Source organism: Grus americana, chromosome 6, assembly GCF_028858705.1.
Source record: "Grus americana isolate bGruAme1 chromosome 6, bGruAme1.mat, whole genome shotgun sequence".
Taxonomy (NCBI): domain Eukaryota; kingdom Metazoa; phylum Chordata; class Aves; order Gruiformes; family Gruidae; genus Grus; species Grus americana.
The window spans coordinates 8792084-8809779 of NC_072857.1; the positions used below are offsets into that span (position 1 = coordinate 8792084).

At 41.9% G+C, this 17696-nt stretch overlaps 1 protein-coding gene across 1 annotated transcript in view; it reads right to left on the minus strand.

Moving 5' to 3' along the window:
• GPR39 (G protein-coupled receptor 39) overlaps positions 1-17696 on the minus strand; it is an 81711-nt gene that overhangs the window by 1531 nt on the left and 62484 nt on the right. The gene's annotated exons all lie outside the window — the stretch shown is intronic.

A 17696-nucleotide genomic window follows, 5' to 3' on the forward strand; every position in this document is an offset into this window, starting at 1 on the left:
AAGCACTACTTCTGAAGCACAATACAGCCACCAGTTTACTGCTTCCACTTTGTTTTGCTCTTTGCAGGAAACATGCCTTATAGGAACGCTTCAAGGGAGCAGGAGTTGGAGGTTGGCTTCCCTGCTGCAGAGGCACAACATAGAGTAGTATCCCGATGGTGCAGTGTTTTCACTTCTAGTAGACTTTTGTTATATTGCTAATCTCCTCCACCGTGTAACCTCCTTTCTCAACAGAAGCGCAGAAACGTTTTGATTCTTACCTGTCTACACTAAGTCAGATTGCACCCATTGAACAGGTCACTGTAGGAAGGCAATTCTGAAATAGCGCACACTGATTTTTCAAGCCAGGAAAATGATACTTCAGCAGGGGAAGACATGAATGTAATGGGGAAGAGGGGCAGAAAAGAGAAGAAAGATTTCCTCATAAGTTTGAAACTGCCAGGGCTGAAACAGGGTATGTCCAAGTTCTTTCCACCACCATCCCCAAGCAAAGAAAAGGTATGAAATGTCTCTTTTTTTTTTTTTTTTTAAGAAATTAAATTTCTTAATGAAAGCTATAATTACTTTTAACAAATTTATGATCTCACTGAATGAGATACCAAATAAAAGTTGTCTTTTTGATCATTTGCTTCTGCAATCACTTAATGTCCCAGTAATTTTGGTAGGATGAAGAAGTAGCATATCTTAAACTTACAGCACTAGATTAGGAGCCCTGGAGGGCTGTTCTTAGTAGGCAGGTGATAAATGTATCTACCTTTGCCCTTTTCTGTTCTTCAACTACTGTAACTCTCCTCAGCCACAGCCTCTTTTATTCTCATTCCCATTCCTACACAATCCCATACCCCTGTGCTTGGCTGCCTTACTCATCCCCTGCCGCCTTGCCTCATTTTTCAGTACCTCTTGTGTCTCTGTCATAAGCTGATCTGAATTTTGTATTAGTCCTACAAATTTTCTAGCCTTCGGTGTTTTTTTTTCTCTGCGGTCAGCATAACAAACACAGGGATAGCAGTCCTGGCACGGACCAACAGAAAATAAGGGGCCCAGAGCAGTGACTTGTGACAGGCCTTATCAAACGGCAGCGAAAGGATGCTTCTGCTCTGATGTGGCTTTTGTCCTGTGCAACTTAAGCGCACAGTCCGCAAACCTGGGGCTGCAGAATTCTCGTCACATTTTACCAGATGCTCTCTTTCAAGGGAAAAGAAAATAAGGTCTCTGGTGTAATTTTGTTGTTCACTGTTATAAACAGGATACTTCGTCATGCTGATTAATAGTTTCCTAAATTATGAATGCTGCTGTGAAAAACTGTGAGCAAACAATGTGTGCATTCAGTTTTAAGCTCAAATGCAGTGCTCCAAGATGTCTGATTTTTTGCTTGTATCTGAATTCTTTGCCATTGACCTTTCTTTTTAGTTCAAACTGCCAAATGCTTAAGATCCCCCTTGCATTCTTCTTTTGTTCTGCGGAACTGAATATTTTGTTATGTGATGAAAAACGAACTGCTTCTGCCCTTGCACAGCAGTGTGAGGCTAGTCTTTCGGGGAGTGCGAGGATGTGTCTGTAAAACTTTGTTGTTTCCCAGGGATGAGTAATTGTTCATTCTTACACTTGGAAAAAATGCTTGTTGATTCAAAGGAGATGCACTGTGTAAATAAACATGCTGAAAAAGTCACAATATTTTTTCCAACTGTTCACACTTGATATGGAGGTATGAAGTAAACTGAAGAGCATCAGAAGAAAAGCTCGATGTTCAGACATTAAAATATTTAATATGCTGACTGAATCACTGCTGCCATCAATCTGAACTTGTACACAGGATGTAGAAGTTTGCCGTTGTACTGTAATGTGCAGAGGGTGCATAAAGAACACTGTTCTAGCTTGAATGTAAACCAACCTGCATCTTGTTCCAGTACTGATGCATTCTTCCCTTGAGCTTGCTGCCTGCTAGGAATTAAACTCCTTCACATTTCATCTCATATCCAGCTTTCCCTTCCACTCCTTTTTATTAAAGTGACAAAAATCAGTAGTTCCATTTTTTTTCCCCCATTTTCCTGACTATTGTGCAGAAGTGACACACTAGATGAGAGCAGAGATTTATCTTCCATTGAATAATTGTGTTCATAAACAAATTAATGCTGTGGTCCAGTGGCCTCCATCACTGGTGCTTAAAACTTCCCACATGTATTTGAATCACTTGGTGTAATCATCAAGAGTGCATTAGAAGCCAGGAGGACTTGTGTTGTCTACTTGACTATGTGCAAGTGAATATGTCTCAACCTTTAGGTAAGTGTTTGAGCTTACAATTCATTTAACATTGGTGTAGATATTTCAAGGTACAAAAAAAAAAAAAAAAGACAGACTTGAAAAGATCCTTGACTAAAACCATTTTGATAAAGCTAAGCCAGAAACCAGCCACAAAATCATTTACCCAAAACAGGAATTACCATGTTCAACTACTATTTTAATCTGAAAAAAATCTTCCACCTCAAACCTCTAAAAATAAAGCATACAAATTTAACAATGATTTAAATTTGGGAATTGTCATTGTAACTTCCCAAAAGTTGATCTTACAGTATTAATTCTTAATATGTGACAAAGGATCATTTATGTAGTAAAATAAACCTAATGTTTGAGTGCCAATAATATAAATACACATTGCTGTCACAGGATAGGAGTTTGGCAGTCATCTGTCCCTTAGCAATACTTTTTTATTACTCAGAACATTCCTCTGGGCCATAGGAGACCAAATTAAATTCATTATGAACTTTATTGAGAAGGATTTTACACACATGCAAATGTCTGGTGGAGTAGAGAGGGCTTCCTCCTCCACCCTTCCTGATTTTGCTTGTTCTTCTACTGAATAGATTTCTGTCTTTTTTTTTCTGTACCTGAGCACTTAAATCTGTCTCCTCTTATAGTCCAACATTTCCCTTCTATCCTGGCCACTGCCAGCCGTCCACAAAACTTGGAATTGTCTACAAAATTATCATTGTCACTAGGAAATACCAACACCACACTTTATTTGGCTGCCATAGCTCGTTAACCGAGGCTGTTGTGGTGGCCTCAGGTACATGCCGCTTTGCCCGTGGCACCTAACCCTGACCGCCCTGGTGCGTCAAGGTCGGCTGGACTCTGCTGCTACTCTTATCACAGTTAGCCTAAGCAGTGTTAAACCTCTGACTTTGCTTTTCTGTGATTTAATTAATGGCACAAAGGCGGGTTCTCAACATCTGCTTGTAAACTGACATTTAAATGGCAATTGTCAGTGGAATATAAGCATATGGTTACTGAGTTATGAGTCAAGTGCAGGCAGTGATGCAGTTGGTTCCGAGGGAGACTTTTTTTTTAGTGCTCATTTCACATTCATGTACTTGGCCCAACTATACTCAAAGGTATAACGTGACATTAATGTCCTATGCCTTAGTCACAAAGTCTTCCAACTGTGCATCAGAGGTATTGGCTCCCAAAAGAGGAAAATACTGAGACCATCCTTCATTATTAAGTTTACCATCATAAAGCAATAACAATCATGAGGAAAGCACTTGGTCCCCATTTGATTCTGCTACAAACAGCTTTGAAAACACAAGCAAATACATCTTCTCACTAGTCAGATTCTTGATGGTCATAATATCAGTCACTACTAACTTGGGAGAAGGAAAAAGCAAAGACTCCAGTACTAATTAAGAATGTGACTTTCAGGAGGTGGTGTTTTAGCATGTATTTGTGTTATTATTTAACCAGGATTCAAAAATCTTGCTTTTCATTAGAAACAGGGACCAAAGTCATTAGGTTATTGTCTTTCTAGCTTTTAAGAAAAAATGCAAGCCACAAAATGCAGTTTTCAATCACTGAGATGACCTTCCCAACTGCAGATCAATGCAATGCTGTCTTCCAGCATCTGCAGCTGCTCCCTGCCTCTGATGCTGCAGTTGTCTGCATGTGAGAAGTCAGCTACCATATGCTTATTGACTACTGGCAATTGTCATTTAAATGTCAGTTTACAAACAGCTGTTACTTTCATTGCTGCAACTCTGACTTGTAAGTGCAGCAAAGAAACCAACCAGAATGATACTGAATGGCTGTTGACACTGCTCGGCAATGCCGTCTGCAGCAGGACTGACGCCGACTGCGCTTCCTCTGACCTGATGTTAAACTGAGGAAGGCTGGAGCGCCTCAAGGAGGGGACTGTCTTTGGTCTCCAGCGTCAAGGATTTCCTACTGGTGCATCTTCTGGCAGGTAAGAGTTTGGAGAAGTTTCTCTGGTCTACCAGCAGCTGGGTAGAATTGCAGATCCAAACTTTCAGCCTTTAACAGCTTCTGGTGAGTATCTGATGTTCAGCCACCGTTCAGATCAATATGTGACTCAAACCCCTCTATATCTCTGACCAACAGCAACTAGCTGTTGATGAGCGGGGGGGGGGGGGGAGGGGGGAGAGGAACACACCTTTTACTACTGCTCCCAGACTGGTTATTGCCTGTCCCTTCATCTCTCTTGTGTTTAAGGTCAGCAGGTTTAAAAGCAAGAGCCAGAGAGAAACAGCAGCATTTCTTCAGTTCTTCTGTGGAACTTACCATGTTTCTGCCTAACTGCCAGAGCTAGTATCCCCACATAAATGGGTCCCTATAGCGTAAATCGTCTGCTAAAAGGCCTTTGCAGACCCCAAACAAGTCTTGCTACATTCAGTGCCATCATCCCTGCACCCTTTCTCTGCAGCCTGCCCTCATCATCTAGCTAAGAAACCTTTGTCTTCTTGTTCTCTGAGATCTAGAATTAGGATAAAAAAGATGATGGGACATATTGGAAGGATAATCCTTCAGGGACAGTGAAGTGGCCATACTCTTCTCGCCTACACACACTTGCTTGGAACAAATGCAAAAGGCCCAAATAGGCCTCTGTGTTCTCCATGGTATTAAAGACTGCCCATAAATAAAGTTCCAGCTGGCGTGCAGACAGAGTGCCACATGTAGCACTGGCATGAGATAAGCTTACCATAAGGTTCCTAACAGATCTGCAGGTGTCCCTCTGCTCAATGCTAACGGCATCATTTCATAGGCAGCGATTCACAGCTGGATCTCTGACTCAAAGTCGTGTCAATTTGTGTCCTGCACTCTATGCTACACCTCCATTTCTGTGAGCTGTTGAGCTCGCTCTTAGTTACAGAGTTACTGCAGGAAGCGCCACCAAACAGCTAGGCTATAAAACAGAAATGGTGGGTTTGCTGCCCCTTCCACTAGTGACAGTTAACTTCACATTTCCCAAAAATCAATCATGCAATCCTGTATTCAGTGCATAGTGTCACAACCATCAATAAGTGTTTTGCTTGAATGAGGGCTGCAGTGTGCTCCATGTGCAGGATAAAGCACTTGATGAAGTTTAAAACGGGAAAAGAATACTAATATAAACCTCCCCTTTCTTTCTCAACCACAGGCAAGTTTCTTCTGCTGAAGGACAAACATTATAATAATCATAAGCACATATTGATGTATGTTGAGGTGAATATAAAAATGTATTAACCTGAGAGATAAATATTGATACTGCTTTGTCTGTGTCAATATTTAGTTCGAGGGACAATAAATTTTGATATTCACCGAAACAAGTCAATATGTGCATCACTACATACATTTTGTATAAACTCAAATTATTCAGCAACTCTGTTCCTTTTATCCTCAACTTTAAGAATCACAGATTTGCCTTTAAAAAATTCTTCTCTGGAAGGGAAGGAAGCAATAAGTAAACTATCCCTACCCAGGCAGTAACTCAGGGAGAAGAGAAGAAATGGCCAGCATATATCTCGCAGTGCTTTCCCCATCAGAGTTTTTCTAACCACCAGAGATCTCAGGCTCACTTTGGGATCTGACACTGAATCTGGGCTGGCTGCTAAGCATGCAGCCTCCTCAGAGAACAGGAGTTTCCTCATCGCTGCACATCAGCAACTTACTGCCTTTGCTGTGGAGCCACCTCACGTATAGACCACATACACAGGAGTTCCACTGGCGAAGCCAAACAGATAAAAATCCAGCCCCTGCTCCTACCTGTGCTGGTATTGTAAGATACCAAGGATAAAGGAGGCAGCAAGAAAACATTTTTGTCACTAGCACAAGCAGGCAAATCTCCAAGCACTCACAGAGAGGCTCTGGCAAACAACCTGCAGCCCTTCTCAGAATGGGTTTAAACTGAACAGAAGCCAGTAACGAACTAGTTATCTTTATAAATACTGTTGGAAGGCTTAAGCATGTGGCCTGGGACAAAGAGCTGTACATCTGATTCTGTCAACAGCTTCCAGCAAAAAACTAATGGACCAGTAATTCCCATAGACTTCAGAAGGATTTGGGTCCATCTAGTGTTCATGATGATCTCCTGGCCTCACCAGGGCTGTACAATGAGGCTGTGTCTCATTAGTGAGCACATTTCGGTGATAGGATAGCACTGTCCCACAAAGTGGTGCGATAAATGAAAGGCACTGAGAAGAACCAAGCTGCCTCTTGGGGCAATAAATGAGCCAAAGCTGCAAGGTTTTAATAAATCTGTTGCTGTTCTGTCGCACATAAAGTTGTCTGTCTTCCAACTGAAGACACCATTAACGGTCTCGCTAAATCACAAATGCTAAAGTGATGCATGCATTCTTCCTGTAAACAGCCATTCTTTCCTCAAAACAGCAATGCATTCAAGCATGGGGCACGGACAACATGGGGAATTTACCTTTAGCCTTACTAAAAGTTTCCATAGATAACTGGGGTTGTCAGGCATATTGAGAAGTATGTCACACCTCTTGGCATCAGAAAACCACCTGCAGCTGCTTTTGATACTTCATTTCACAGGTGACTACATGACAATATAAATCATCACTTAGACTCAGGAGGTGTTAGCAGAAGCTGAAGTGTATATCTTCTCACTTGGATTGGCCTGCACCCTGGCCCTCTCAAATAACCTTAATGCTGCTATGAGATCATTGAGACCAAACTGGCTTGTCAGAGGTTTTGACCCAATGACAAAAAAACAACAGTGTGCCCACAACTCCTGTCTCTGGATGAAATCCCTGCATCACCCAACAGTTTGCTCAGTTCAGGTCCTCCCTGCTCCGCTACACACATTTCTTCTTGACTATCAACACAGAGCTGCTCTAGGCTGGATGCAGCCCAGCAGTATCACATCAGCTACTCCATGGTAAAGGGTGAGGTGAATTTTGTGTTTCCAGCAATCTGATCTCTAATAGAAACTAATGCTGAAGGAACCTGCCCAGAAGAATACCTGCACTTTCTTGAAGTGATGATGCTCTGTTGTACTTCAGTCCTCTACAAGTGATAAACAGCATATTGGGTTGAGAAACACGAACATTCCCATTAAACAAGGAGAAGATTATGAGACACTTACGTTGAGCTGAACCAAAGCTTCAAGCCTGTGTATCATTGATCCATCCAGCTGGGACTTACAGGCCACTACAGCAAAATCTTTTCTGACTCTGCAGCACTACAACATAACAGCTTCCGGGGATCCCATCTCACACGCACTTCTCTACAAGCCACGGCAAACAGAGCTCTTGAGAGGAATAAGCTATTTTTGCTTCACACTGTCAATTAACAGCCCTCAGCCATTAGGTAGAGTGATACCACATGCATCAGAAGTTGTCAGGGGAACACAGATATGCAGAATGTAATTAGTGAGGACACGAGTGTTAACAGTTTTACTTCTTAGCAATTTAAAATATCTGACAATTATCTTCAGTTCTTAGCAGGGTCAAGTTTTGCTTCTCAAACATTTTTAAATACTGCCATTTCACAGTGCAAACACTAGTAAAAAGCTAAAAATACTCAAGGAAATTTCATGACACAAGTATTGTTACTGAATATGAGCAGCACTTGTATGGGGACCCTAACTCTGTGGATGAAGCAAGTTGGTCACTGCACAGCCAAGGCAGCTGCAAAATGTAAGAGCTAAATGGAGAATTTCATATACTCCCTTGTCCTTTTTGGTGCTTTCCTCCACGTAGGTGGGTAAACAGTCATGAAATCATCACACCTTACAGTAATTACCAACTTAGCATTTGAAGCAATGGTCGACTCTCATTTAGGTGCCCATCTCATGTGGTCTGTCAATAAAAGCTACAATATTTGAGACATTCAGTTCCATTCACTACAACAATTCTCCAGTAAAAACATAAAAGAAATTTTAAATCAGGGCTACTTTGGTGAAAAGAAGATCAAGAATGTTTTGGAAATATACATAGACTCAGCACCAGAAGACATACCATGGTAAAAGAAGTATATTTTAAACTGATTATTTTTAGAAACTTTAACATTCCAGCTGTCAGAAAAGACATGCTTATTGGAGACTGGTATTTCTGCATTGAGAAAGGATTTTTAAAAAACACTAATATGGACTCTGTGTAGAACAGGTTTAGTTTTTATTGACGCTTCTTCCTTGCAAAACAAATTCTTGCCATGGTTGCTTTGATTTTCGTTTAGAAAGAATGAAGACTTGTTTTCTTTCTGCATTGGCGAAACAATGGAAAAAATACATCTTTCATATAAATCTCATTTAAATTCTGCGTTCTAACTAGCAAACACAATTTGGAATTGAGAGGGGTTTTTTTGTTTTTACTTTACAAAATCAGCCGTTGCAACATTAAACAGCTCATCTATTGCAATTCAGCAGAAGAAATCATTGAACAATCAACTGCAGAATACAAATACAGAACGACAATATATTAGCTCAGCAGATACATAAGATACTTGTGAGCTCTGCCAGAAAGACAAGCTTGAGCTATATGTTATATGGAACTGATCATCATGGGGGAATCAGTAAAGCTCTTCCTAAACAAGAAAGATATCATCAATCTCCAAGTCAGATTCTTGTACCAAAAACCCTCAAAGGAAGAAAACTTGCTGTTTTGTAGCGAGACGAAAATGGAATTACTGATGCACAAATGGTAGCAAGATCATGGCTTGCCAGCTGCTTTAAAAAACAAATGCTATTGGAGTTTATGTTCAGCAGCCCAAGTGAGAAGAGAAACCAAGGCAAATTGCCATAAAAATTACATGCAGTTACCTAAATTCTACACCAAAACCCGCAAGAAGCAGCGGGATGCAAGGAGTGGAAGAGCAAAGCTGTACGAAGGCAGGTGTAGCACCAGTGGCACAATGGCTGACAGCTCAGTGGCTGAGCTTTGGGACTGAAGGCCAATTTATTGTTCTCCTCTGTCCCTGAGGAAGGTGACTGTGTCAGTCCGGTAAGACACTGGTACCTCAGTTTCCCTTGATGGGAGGAAAATGAGTGAGAGTGCTGCATTGGATCAAACCTCCTGTTTCTTCCTTCACTCTCATTTACAATCTAGCCACAAGTTACATGCATACCCAAACTCTTTCTGGAGCTAACCCTCACTGCATATGGCTTGCCTTTGCAACTCTTCTATCATAACATATTTTATCTATTTATTGATATGGGGGAGGCTGGCTGTCTCGATCAGAAGGTACGTTTCTGCCAAAGGAAAGGCGGGTGGAGGCTGCAGCGTGGGGGGGGGCGCAGTGTGGTGTAAGAGGGCAGCAGAGGGGATAAGGCTGTTGCAGCAAACTGTGGGTACAAACAGGTGCCCCCCCCCCCCCCAAACCAGCACATTGGAGCCACTGGTCCCCAGGAGCTAATCCTCAGGTAAAATCATCCAGGAAAGCAACTACACAGTACAAATATTTCTTTTTATCCACCACAAATCTGGCATGGGCAGGTGAAAGGCTGCCCGAAGGACTCTCACGTTCTTGTAAACACACCGACAGCCTGCTCTTTCTGACAACAGTAAGCCTTTTCTGCTCTGAACAGATTCCTCTTCAGAGGGAAAACAATAACCAAATGCAGTCAAATGAAAGCCAAAGTTTCACACATCTTCAGAACCAATTCGGTTTAAGGTTTAAGGAGGATCATAATCTGCAGGAGAGCAAGGAAAACTTTCTTGCCTGGAAACAGTGTTGTGAGAAATGAAATGAGGTATTTTGGGGTGGCAGATGGCTATATTTTGGAAAGGGTGGGGAGAGGGAGAATCTCCGACTCAGCCACCTCCAACACAGCTGCACCAGCAATTCCAATGCCGCAGGTCAATGAAGACCAAATTCCAGTCTGACTCTTGAAGCATGTCCTGGCTATCATGGGGGAACCATAAAGTAACTATTACACAACAAGGCAGTTCTATTCTTTAAATTAGGCCTAATCTTTGATAATTTGGATCAAAGCCTTGGGTAGTGGTGAAGCTACTTGAAATCGCACTAAGAAAAATGTCCTGGCCAAACACTGTCTGTTTGCAGCTTCCTTCCAAGAAGGTTATTCGGGGACCAGTAGTATTTCCATTGCAGGAAAGTCTCTTCTCTGCTAACACCTGAATCTCCTTTTATTTACATTTCAGAGCTGTCCAGAGAATCGTAATGAGTGCAAACATGTCAAAACCTCCTCTCTCAAACCTTTTCAAGGAATAGATATACAAGATAAAGAGTATTCCTCCCCCTCCCCACAACCTTGGCAGCAGCCTAATTCAAAGTCTGTGACACTCAAAGTCTCCCCGTATCAGGTGAGAAGGTGAATGTGCTCTGTGAAATGGCATTCAAATAAACACCTGAGCATGGATTTGCTGAGCACGTGGGCACCGTTTGGTTTGGGAGCCTTGTGTCTGTGCTGTGATATTTGCACTTTGCTTTCAGATAGCTGCTGGGGACTTCCAAAATGTCTCAGCTAGCCGGCACGCAGCAATAGCTCACAGCAGACATCAGGCAGCATTTCTTTCTCTCCTCCACAAGTGCAATTTCAGTCTTGCATCTCAGTATTAGTAAAAGATGTCAGTTCATTGTCTTATATGTAATTTGTTTGAAGTAAACTCCCTTATAATGATTTTTAAGTTCAGAAAAAAACAGTGCATGGTCCTTTCTTTATCCAAGCCATACAGGGTACATTTTTGCTGGCCTTTTAACTCTCTTTTATTTCCTTGAGGTGAATCCACAGCTAACTAGAGTATTCCAGGTGGAATTGGAGCATGCAGCTCGCTCTATCTTCTGTAGCACCTTTCCGAGAAACACTAAGAACTATAACATATTACTGCAGACCTGAGAAAACTAATTAAGCCAGAGCTTCAACTACCCGAAAGCTTGCTCCCTCCCTCTCTCCTAGAAAATACAGGAACAAGACAGTGCTTTTTAGAGGAAATCCTATAAACAAAGAAGAGGAATCAAGAAGTGGCAATGCATTTGATTCAGTTTTGCCACTTTTAATTTACATTCTGGAATCTGGAGATAAATATGATGTTTCCTGGAGCACAGAGAAGATGCAGGGGATTTTAGCAAGGACTAAATCTACCCTACTGTAAATTACAAAACACGTTTCTTTTTCCAGCCTCATGCAGCTGGCTCCAGCTTTGGGTGCACAGGACCACAGTGATGGAGAAAAGACTTTTACAATAACCCTTTCACATATAATAAATATATAACTATGAAAGAGAGAAAGAAGATCACTAAATATCAGAATTCACAGCAACTGAGAGGGTAATTATAAGCATTTGGGAACTTTCCTATACATTTATATAGCACCTTAAGTTCAACTGCTGGTCTTCAGTTTGACCAGCACCATGACAGAAATAGATAATCCTATTGCTTCTGACATTGCTACGTAATTAAGTAGCTGCTCTTCCCCCATTAACATAACTATATCCACTAGGCTTTCATTTCTCATCCTCTTTCCAGAATGGTCTCTTACTTTGAAATCAGTTTTTCTACTGAGACCTATCAATTAAGACGTCTTGGGAAAAGAGATTTTTAGATACCTTCTTCTTGAGTTTTGTAAGGTTTGACAGGATCCTCAATCTCTTTACTAAGGCAGCTGGAACACACAAGGTCCTCTAATTCTCTGCCACACACTAAGCAAATAATGTCACCTGATTTGTTACAAGAATCTTCCATCTCCAGAATCTCCCTAAATCCAGAGACAAAACCCCAGACATTTCTTTCCTACTGCTTTCCATTTACCCAAGTTAACTTTATCGCACAAAAAAATCCTGCAGAGGTGGAAACTAATTCAAGGTAGGTGAAAGCAATCATGTACACTGGTAAACAACAAGAAACAACACAGAGGAAAACCATATTTTAAAAAGCTGGTGCATAACACTGGGATTGCACTTGCTCTGCTACCCTACGCCACCTCATTACCTCAGTGATTGCAGAAATCCTGTTACACTCACTTGGAACATCACAACAGGATCAGCTGCTGAATGCAGCTGAAGACCTATTTAATTAGCTGATCACAAAGACCAAAATTTACTCACTTGCATCTTTTGATAATAGGGAACCGGTTTCAGTTCTTACTAGTGTAGCCATATTTCTACAATATACTGTATTATTTTTTAAATTCTCTGTGCAGTCAATCATATTACCATGCCCTACAGGAGGTTTTTGCTAAGTACTTAAAAAAAACCCCAATGCACACAGCGTAGAAAAGCATCACAGCGTACTATGAAGACTCATGCTTAATTTTACATTATTTATTTGGCCAAAATAGTAGTTGTTCTGCACTCAAACTCATAGTTGTAATAAGAACCCCACTCAGCTGCTCATATACTAAAGAAACAATTCATGACTGAATAATGCACCAATTCAAAAGCAATCTCTCTAAGCTACAGGAAACCTCTCGAGTTGCTAGTCTGAACAAAATGAAGCCTCAACAAAATGAACCACTTTGAAACTAAATGAAAATTTAGCAAATTGATCTGAACAAGAAAATCTTATGTACAATGCAATGTTTTTAGCCACAATAGAAAAGCTTGTTAGAGATCACGCTTGAAAAAATAAAATCTCACCAATAAATCAAAAGATAGTGTTATTGTTTGTTTGCTCATTTTTTTAAAGCAGGATATTTCATTTTATAACAGGATAGTGGGTTTATAGGTTTGTGTTTAAATAGCAACTGGCAAGTGCTGAAAGGAAAATAAAAACAGGAATGGAAACATTGGATGTTCTCTTATAAAGGGATGTTCTCTTATAAAGGGATGTTCTCTCTTCTGGCTTTAATTTTTAATCCACATTTTGGTGCACCTGGCACCTCATAAACCCCTCAGCTCCAAAGTTACTCTGAGATCAGTACACCAGTAGCCAGCCCGGTCTAAAAAGAAAGCGAGTGTTTGGTTTGTGCACTGCCATAAGCTAGTGGAGCAAAATGATTGCAGATCAAAATTATGAGGTTGCTGGAGCAATTTATACTGCCAAGACAAAGAGCAGAGGGAGGGACAAGATGCAAATGCTGGAGGTGCAGTCATCCAGCAGCACAGCAGGAACGTAAAGGGTAATGGAAGAAGGGGAGAGGGGGGCGGTAAGAGAGGAGGGTTGAAGGCAGTGATGATACCAAGAATCACTTATTTTTCTGAAGTGGCATGCCACAAGAAAATGCTATTCCCACTGAACCAGTAAATGATTCTGTTTTTCAAGGCAATAAGGGCCTGGTAGAGAAGAAGGTCTGGTCATGCAAAAGCACAATTTGCAGTTGGAAGCTGATTTTGAACAAGAGTAAGACGAGAACACCTTTAGGCAAGGCACATACCTCAACGTCATCCAGGACTACTAGGAGGTAAAATGGCAGTTACGCAATTAGCAAGCACAAAAGGCTTTTTTAGATAGATAGATAGATAGATAGATAGATAGATCGAGTCAGCAGACTGAAGGCTGGCTTAAGAGGTGTCAGTGCTGGTGTATGTGCTAGCAGCAGGCAGGGACTCTTTCTCAGATTGAGAAACATACTGGGTTGGGCTTTAAAGAAAGCTACTTCCCAGTCTGGTCCCAGGGGCAAAATTAAAAGTCTGTTCTAACAAGCTGAGCAGCAGCATTAAACATGTGGGACTCAAAAGGACATTTTACCCATCGGAAGCATTAAGAGAAAGGATTTGCATTGTACATTTGTTTGGAAAAAGGGATTTATTTTTCTTCTAATTAAGTGGTATCGAAATATGCAAACTGTGCACTGTTCTCTCACTCTGCTTGAATTAGTGATTTACAATGACAGTTTACTTTTAGTTCCACACCTGGAAATAGGAGATAAATCAAGTGATAAGCTGCCAACGATGGTCTCAAAATGGAGAGCACTTTACCCAAGAGTTCCTTGGAGCTTGCTGAACTGGCACTGCATTATAGCAGATCCGGCAAGATTATCAACTAATGACAGGAGCTGAAGCCAGTTATGACACTGTAATGAACGCCATTGGTGCACATTCTGCCTTGATGTTTTTAAGGAGAAGAAAAAAGCAAGCTGCTGCCTTCAGAAGGTCTTTCAGGAACAAATTAATATTAGCAACCTGCACGTCTTGAGGTAAAGAAAATTTCCAGCAAGCCCAAGAGCTGCAGGTACCTCTCAAACCTGGGACAAAGCCCTGGAGAAGGGCAATGGCCTCCACCCTCACGGCCTGGTGAGAACTGGAAGCAAGGCTCAAAGCACTTCCCAGGATGATGGGCTGCTGGGCCAAAGCAGCAGCCAAACACTGTGGGGACTGTCTCCAAAACCAGTGTGATGTGCGGAGAGGCACACACACTGCTCCCGTTTGGTACCACAGCACTCAAGGGCACACAACACTGGCTGGAACACTGCTGCACCCACCTGCTCTGCCTGGGAAATAGGGTCAGGGAAAGCAAAATTTCTGCCAAAATGGTCCATTTTCTAATGCCTGCAGTTGTCCATATCAAAGGGCTGCTTTCCTGCACTGCTGACTGGCAAAGCTCAGCAAGGCTCTCCCCTCCCGCGTGTCCTTGGGAAGTTCCAGTCCCCCAGCCAGGACAGGGATCTGGGGAGCTTCTCTCGTAAGCCAGCAAACATTTATGCTGTATTACCAATGCCCTGGAGCAAAGAAGGGGCATCGGACTTGGGAGAAAAGAAAATCAGAAAAAAACCCAAGGCCAGAAAAAAACCCACCAGCACAGAGAAACCAGGCACAGTGGTGAAGATTGACTTCTGCCTCCTAGAGACTTTTTCAAGAAAACACCACAGCCCATTTATGCTGATCCACTCTGGGTTTTGCTTGCACTCATCAGCCAATTTGGCATCCTCCTCGATGGTGTGCCATTGGTTTTCAGTGTAATGTGTCTGGGAAATCTAATTGTTTCTTGAAGCATTTTCTAGCTCATGAAGTTCATTAGAGCTGCCATGCTCTGTGGCAATCAAAGTGTCTAAACAAATACACAAAAGTGTGCTCAAGTTAGAAAGCCTTCCAAGGAACCAAGAGAGTTTGTTCCCCATTCAGTGCGGATCCAAGTAGTTCAGATTGTTTCGTCAATACCAGTCATGCACTAGAGGGTACCGGTACAGAAGGGTGCAACATCTTACACTCTTGTAGTCTGCCAGTGCAACAGGAGTTAACACCAGGGACATGAAGGCAAGACATTAGCAGCCAAAAAAAACAGGACACACGTACACAGACACACACACACACTCTCTCTCTCACTCTTTAAGCTGTTCTATCTTGAAGTTAATGGAAAATCTCTCTTAATATTGCATGTAGAAATGCCTGATAGTTGTAAATAACTTTTTCCATGTTTAGTTTATATATAATGAAATAGCAGTGAGCAAATGCGGTTCAGTACTCAAAAGAGGCTGCTCAAGCAAATGCACCTTCAAGTCTGCATGCCAGAGCCACTCTCACTGTACCGCAGACTAATGCATTTCAGTGCCAAAACACGTTATACCTTTAACTATTAGATTTGTTATGCAGCTTTAAAAGCAAAGCAGTTGTTCCCACTTCCAAGCAGGAAGGTGCTATTCTCTTCAAGTGAAAATGCAAGCCATAAGTTCACTTTCCATTAGGAATACAAGACCAGTGATAACACACAGCCATAGCTGCACTTTAGAAAGAAAGAAAACATAAAGCCTTGAATCTGAAGATCATGGTTGCTCCTTCCAAAGGCCTCCTTGGTGGAGGAGTTTAACATTTCTTGCTATTTTGGTTAGGCCATAAGCTAGTTTTTGGTTTAAAGTGCTCTTACATCATGCTGAAGCTAAGCGCAATGCATGTCAGCACTCCCTGAATTGGTAGAGCAACAAGGTCCTTTAGACACCAGTTCTTGCCTCCTAATTCACACATAGTTTGAGTTGTTGGGACCAGGACATTGCACCAGGCTGGAGACCGCACCTGTCCCCAGGTGAACAAGTGTCTCGCATCCAAACTTGTACAATTAGGACTCCCTAGCAGGGGCACCAAGGACAAGGAACTGCTTTATTTCAGTGAGATCACAGCTGTACTGTGCTGGGTACAATACAGACCCAAGGCAGAAGGGTAATTCCTGGCTGAATGCTGGAAAGCAGGTGAAATGGGTAAATGCCCAGGTAAACTGTAGCAGCCTGCAGGAGAGACTGCAACAGGTGCTTTTTCTTGCTTTTTTTTTTTTTTTAATAGACTGGAAATAGGAAGAAACCACAGGTGTTAAGAAATTTCACCAACATCACAGAGAAAGCACTATCCTGTGGCAAAGGATCAAACAGACCTGGATGTCCACATGAAGCCTTTCCTTCTCAGCTCTGATGTCTTCCTGGACAAGCTTACTAGCCAGAGCAATGGGAAAGCATTGCTGCAGACCCTTCCCATGGTTAACACATTCAGACCGTGCTGACAGACTTCTTTTCAAACATCTTAAAAAAACAAACAAACCCAAAATCAAAATCTTACTGTTTAAAAAAAGAACCCCCAAATTCCATTATTTATAGAAGAATGTCTCCATGCTTGTTAGATGTTAAATGCTTTACCATGACAATTAAATGACTTGAAAACAAAACCAAGTGACAGGTATATTTTTTCGAGATCACTGATCTTTCAACTAGGGGACAAAATCCCAGCTTTAATTGCATGAAGCTGCATATCATACTTCCCTCTCTTGAGTTTCATTATAGGCCTGAAACCAGAGAATTGCATTGCCAGCTCTTGCCTGCTCTTCCAGCTATTTCTGGTTTTTAATAATTATTCATTAATTGCACACTATGATAAGATCCTTGCTGTTTTGAAACATTTTCCCTCTGGCCCCCATACTATTAAAGACCCTGATTGCCTGCCAACAGCGTAAAATTAAAAATCAAAGCACTACCTCTGAAAGGTTTAATATGTGCCACATTGAAAGAGTTTCTACAGCTTACAGCCATGTAATTGCATCACCAGCTAACTGCACAATATCTCTCGGTGTTTGAAATTTTTTCCTTTGAAATATTAGCCAGTTGAGAGCAGAGGTTTTGTTTAACACCCTGATTTTCTCTCCGTGCATGCCAGAGTTTTGTATGTCTCCTGTGTCCTTCCTCCCTTCTTCTCTGCTTTGCCTAGGGCAGGTGAGAGGGAAAGGCTCAGCTGCCCGGCAGTGAGGCACCCTGCTCCTGCTGGGGAGAGCAACGAGGGAGAGAGAAGAAAAGTCACCAGTTCAAGCAGGAGATTAAAACCAAAAGCATTTTATCAGCTGAATCTTCTCTCTACCCACCCCTTAAAAGCAGCTGTTTTCTTCTGCCTGTTGAATCCTCATCTTCTCCCTGCCATTACAGACCTCTCTCCCCCTTTCCTGGTGCCGTAGGGACCCTCTGCTCTGGGCAAACCAGCAGCCCCTGAAACCTCTCCTCCTGCCTCAGGCTGCCAAACCTGGCTGGACCCAGCCTGCTTAGCCCACGACAGCAGGAGGCATTTCCATTTAACCATCAGTCTTTAGTTTATGGCTCCCCTCTTGAA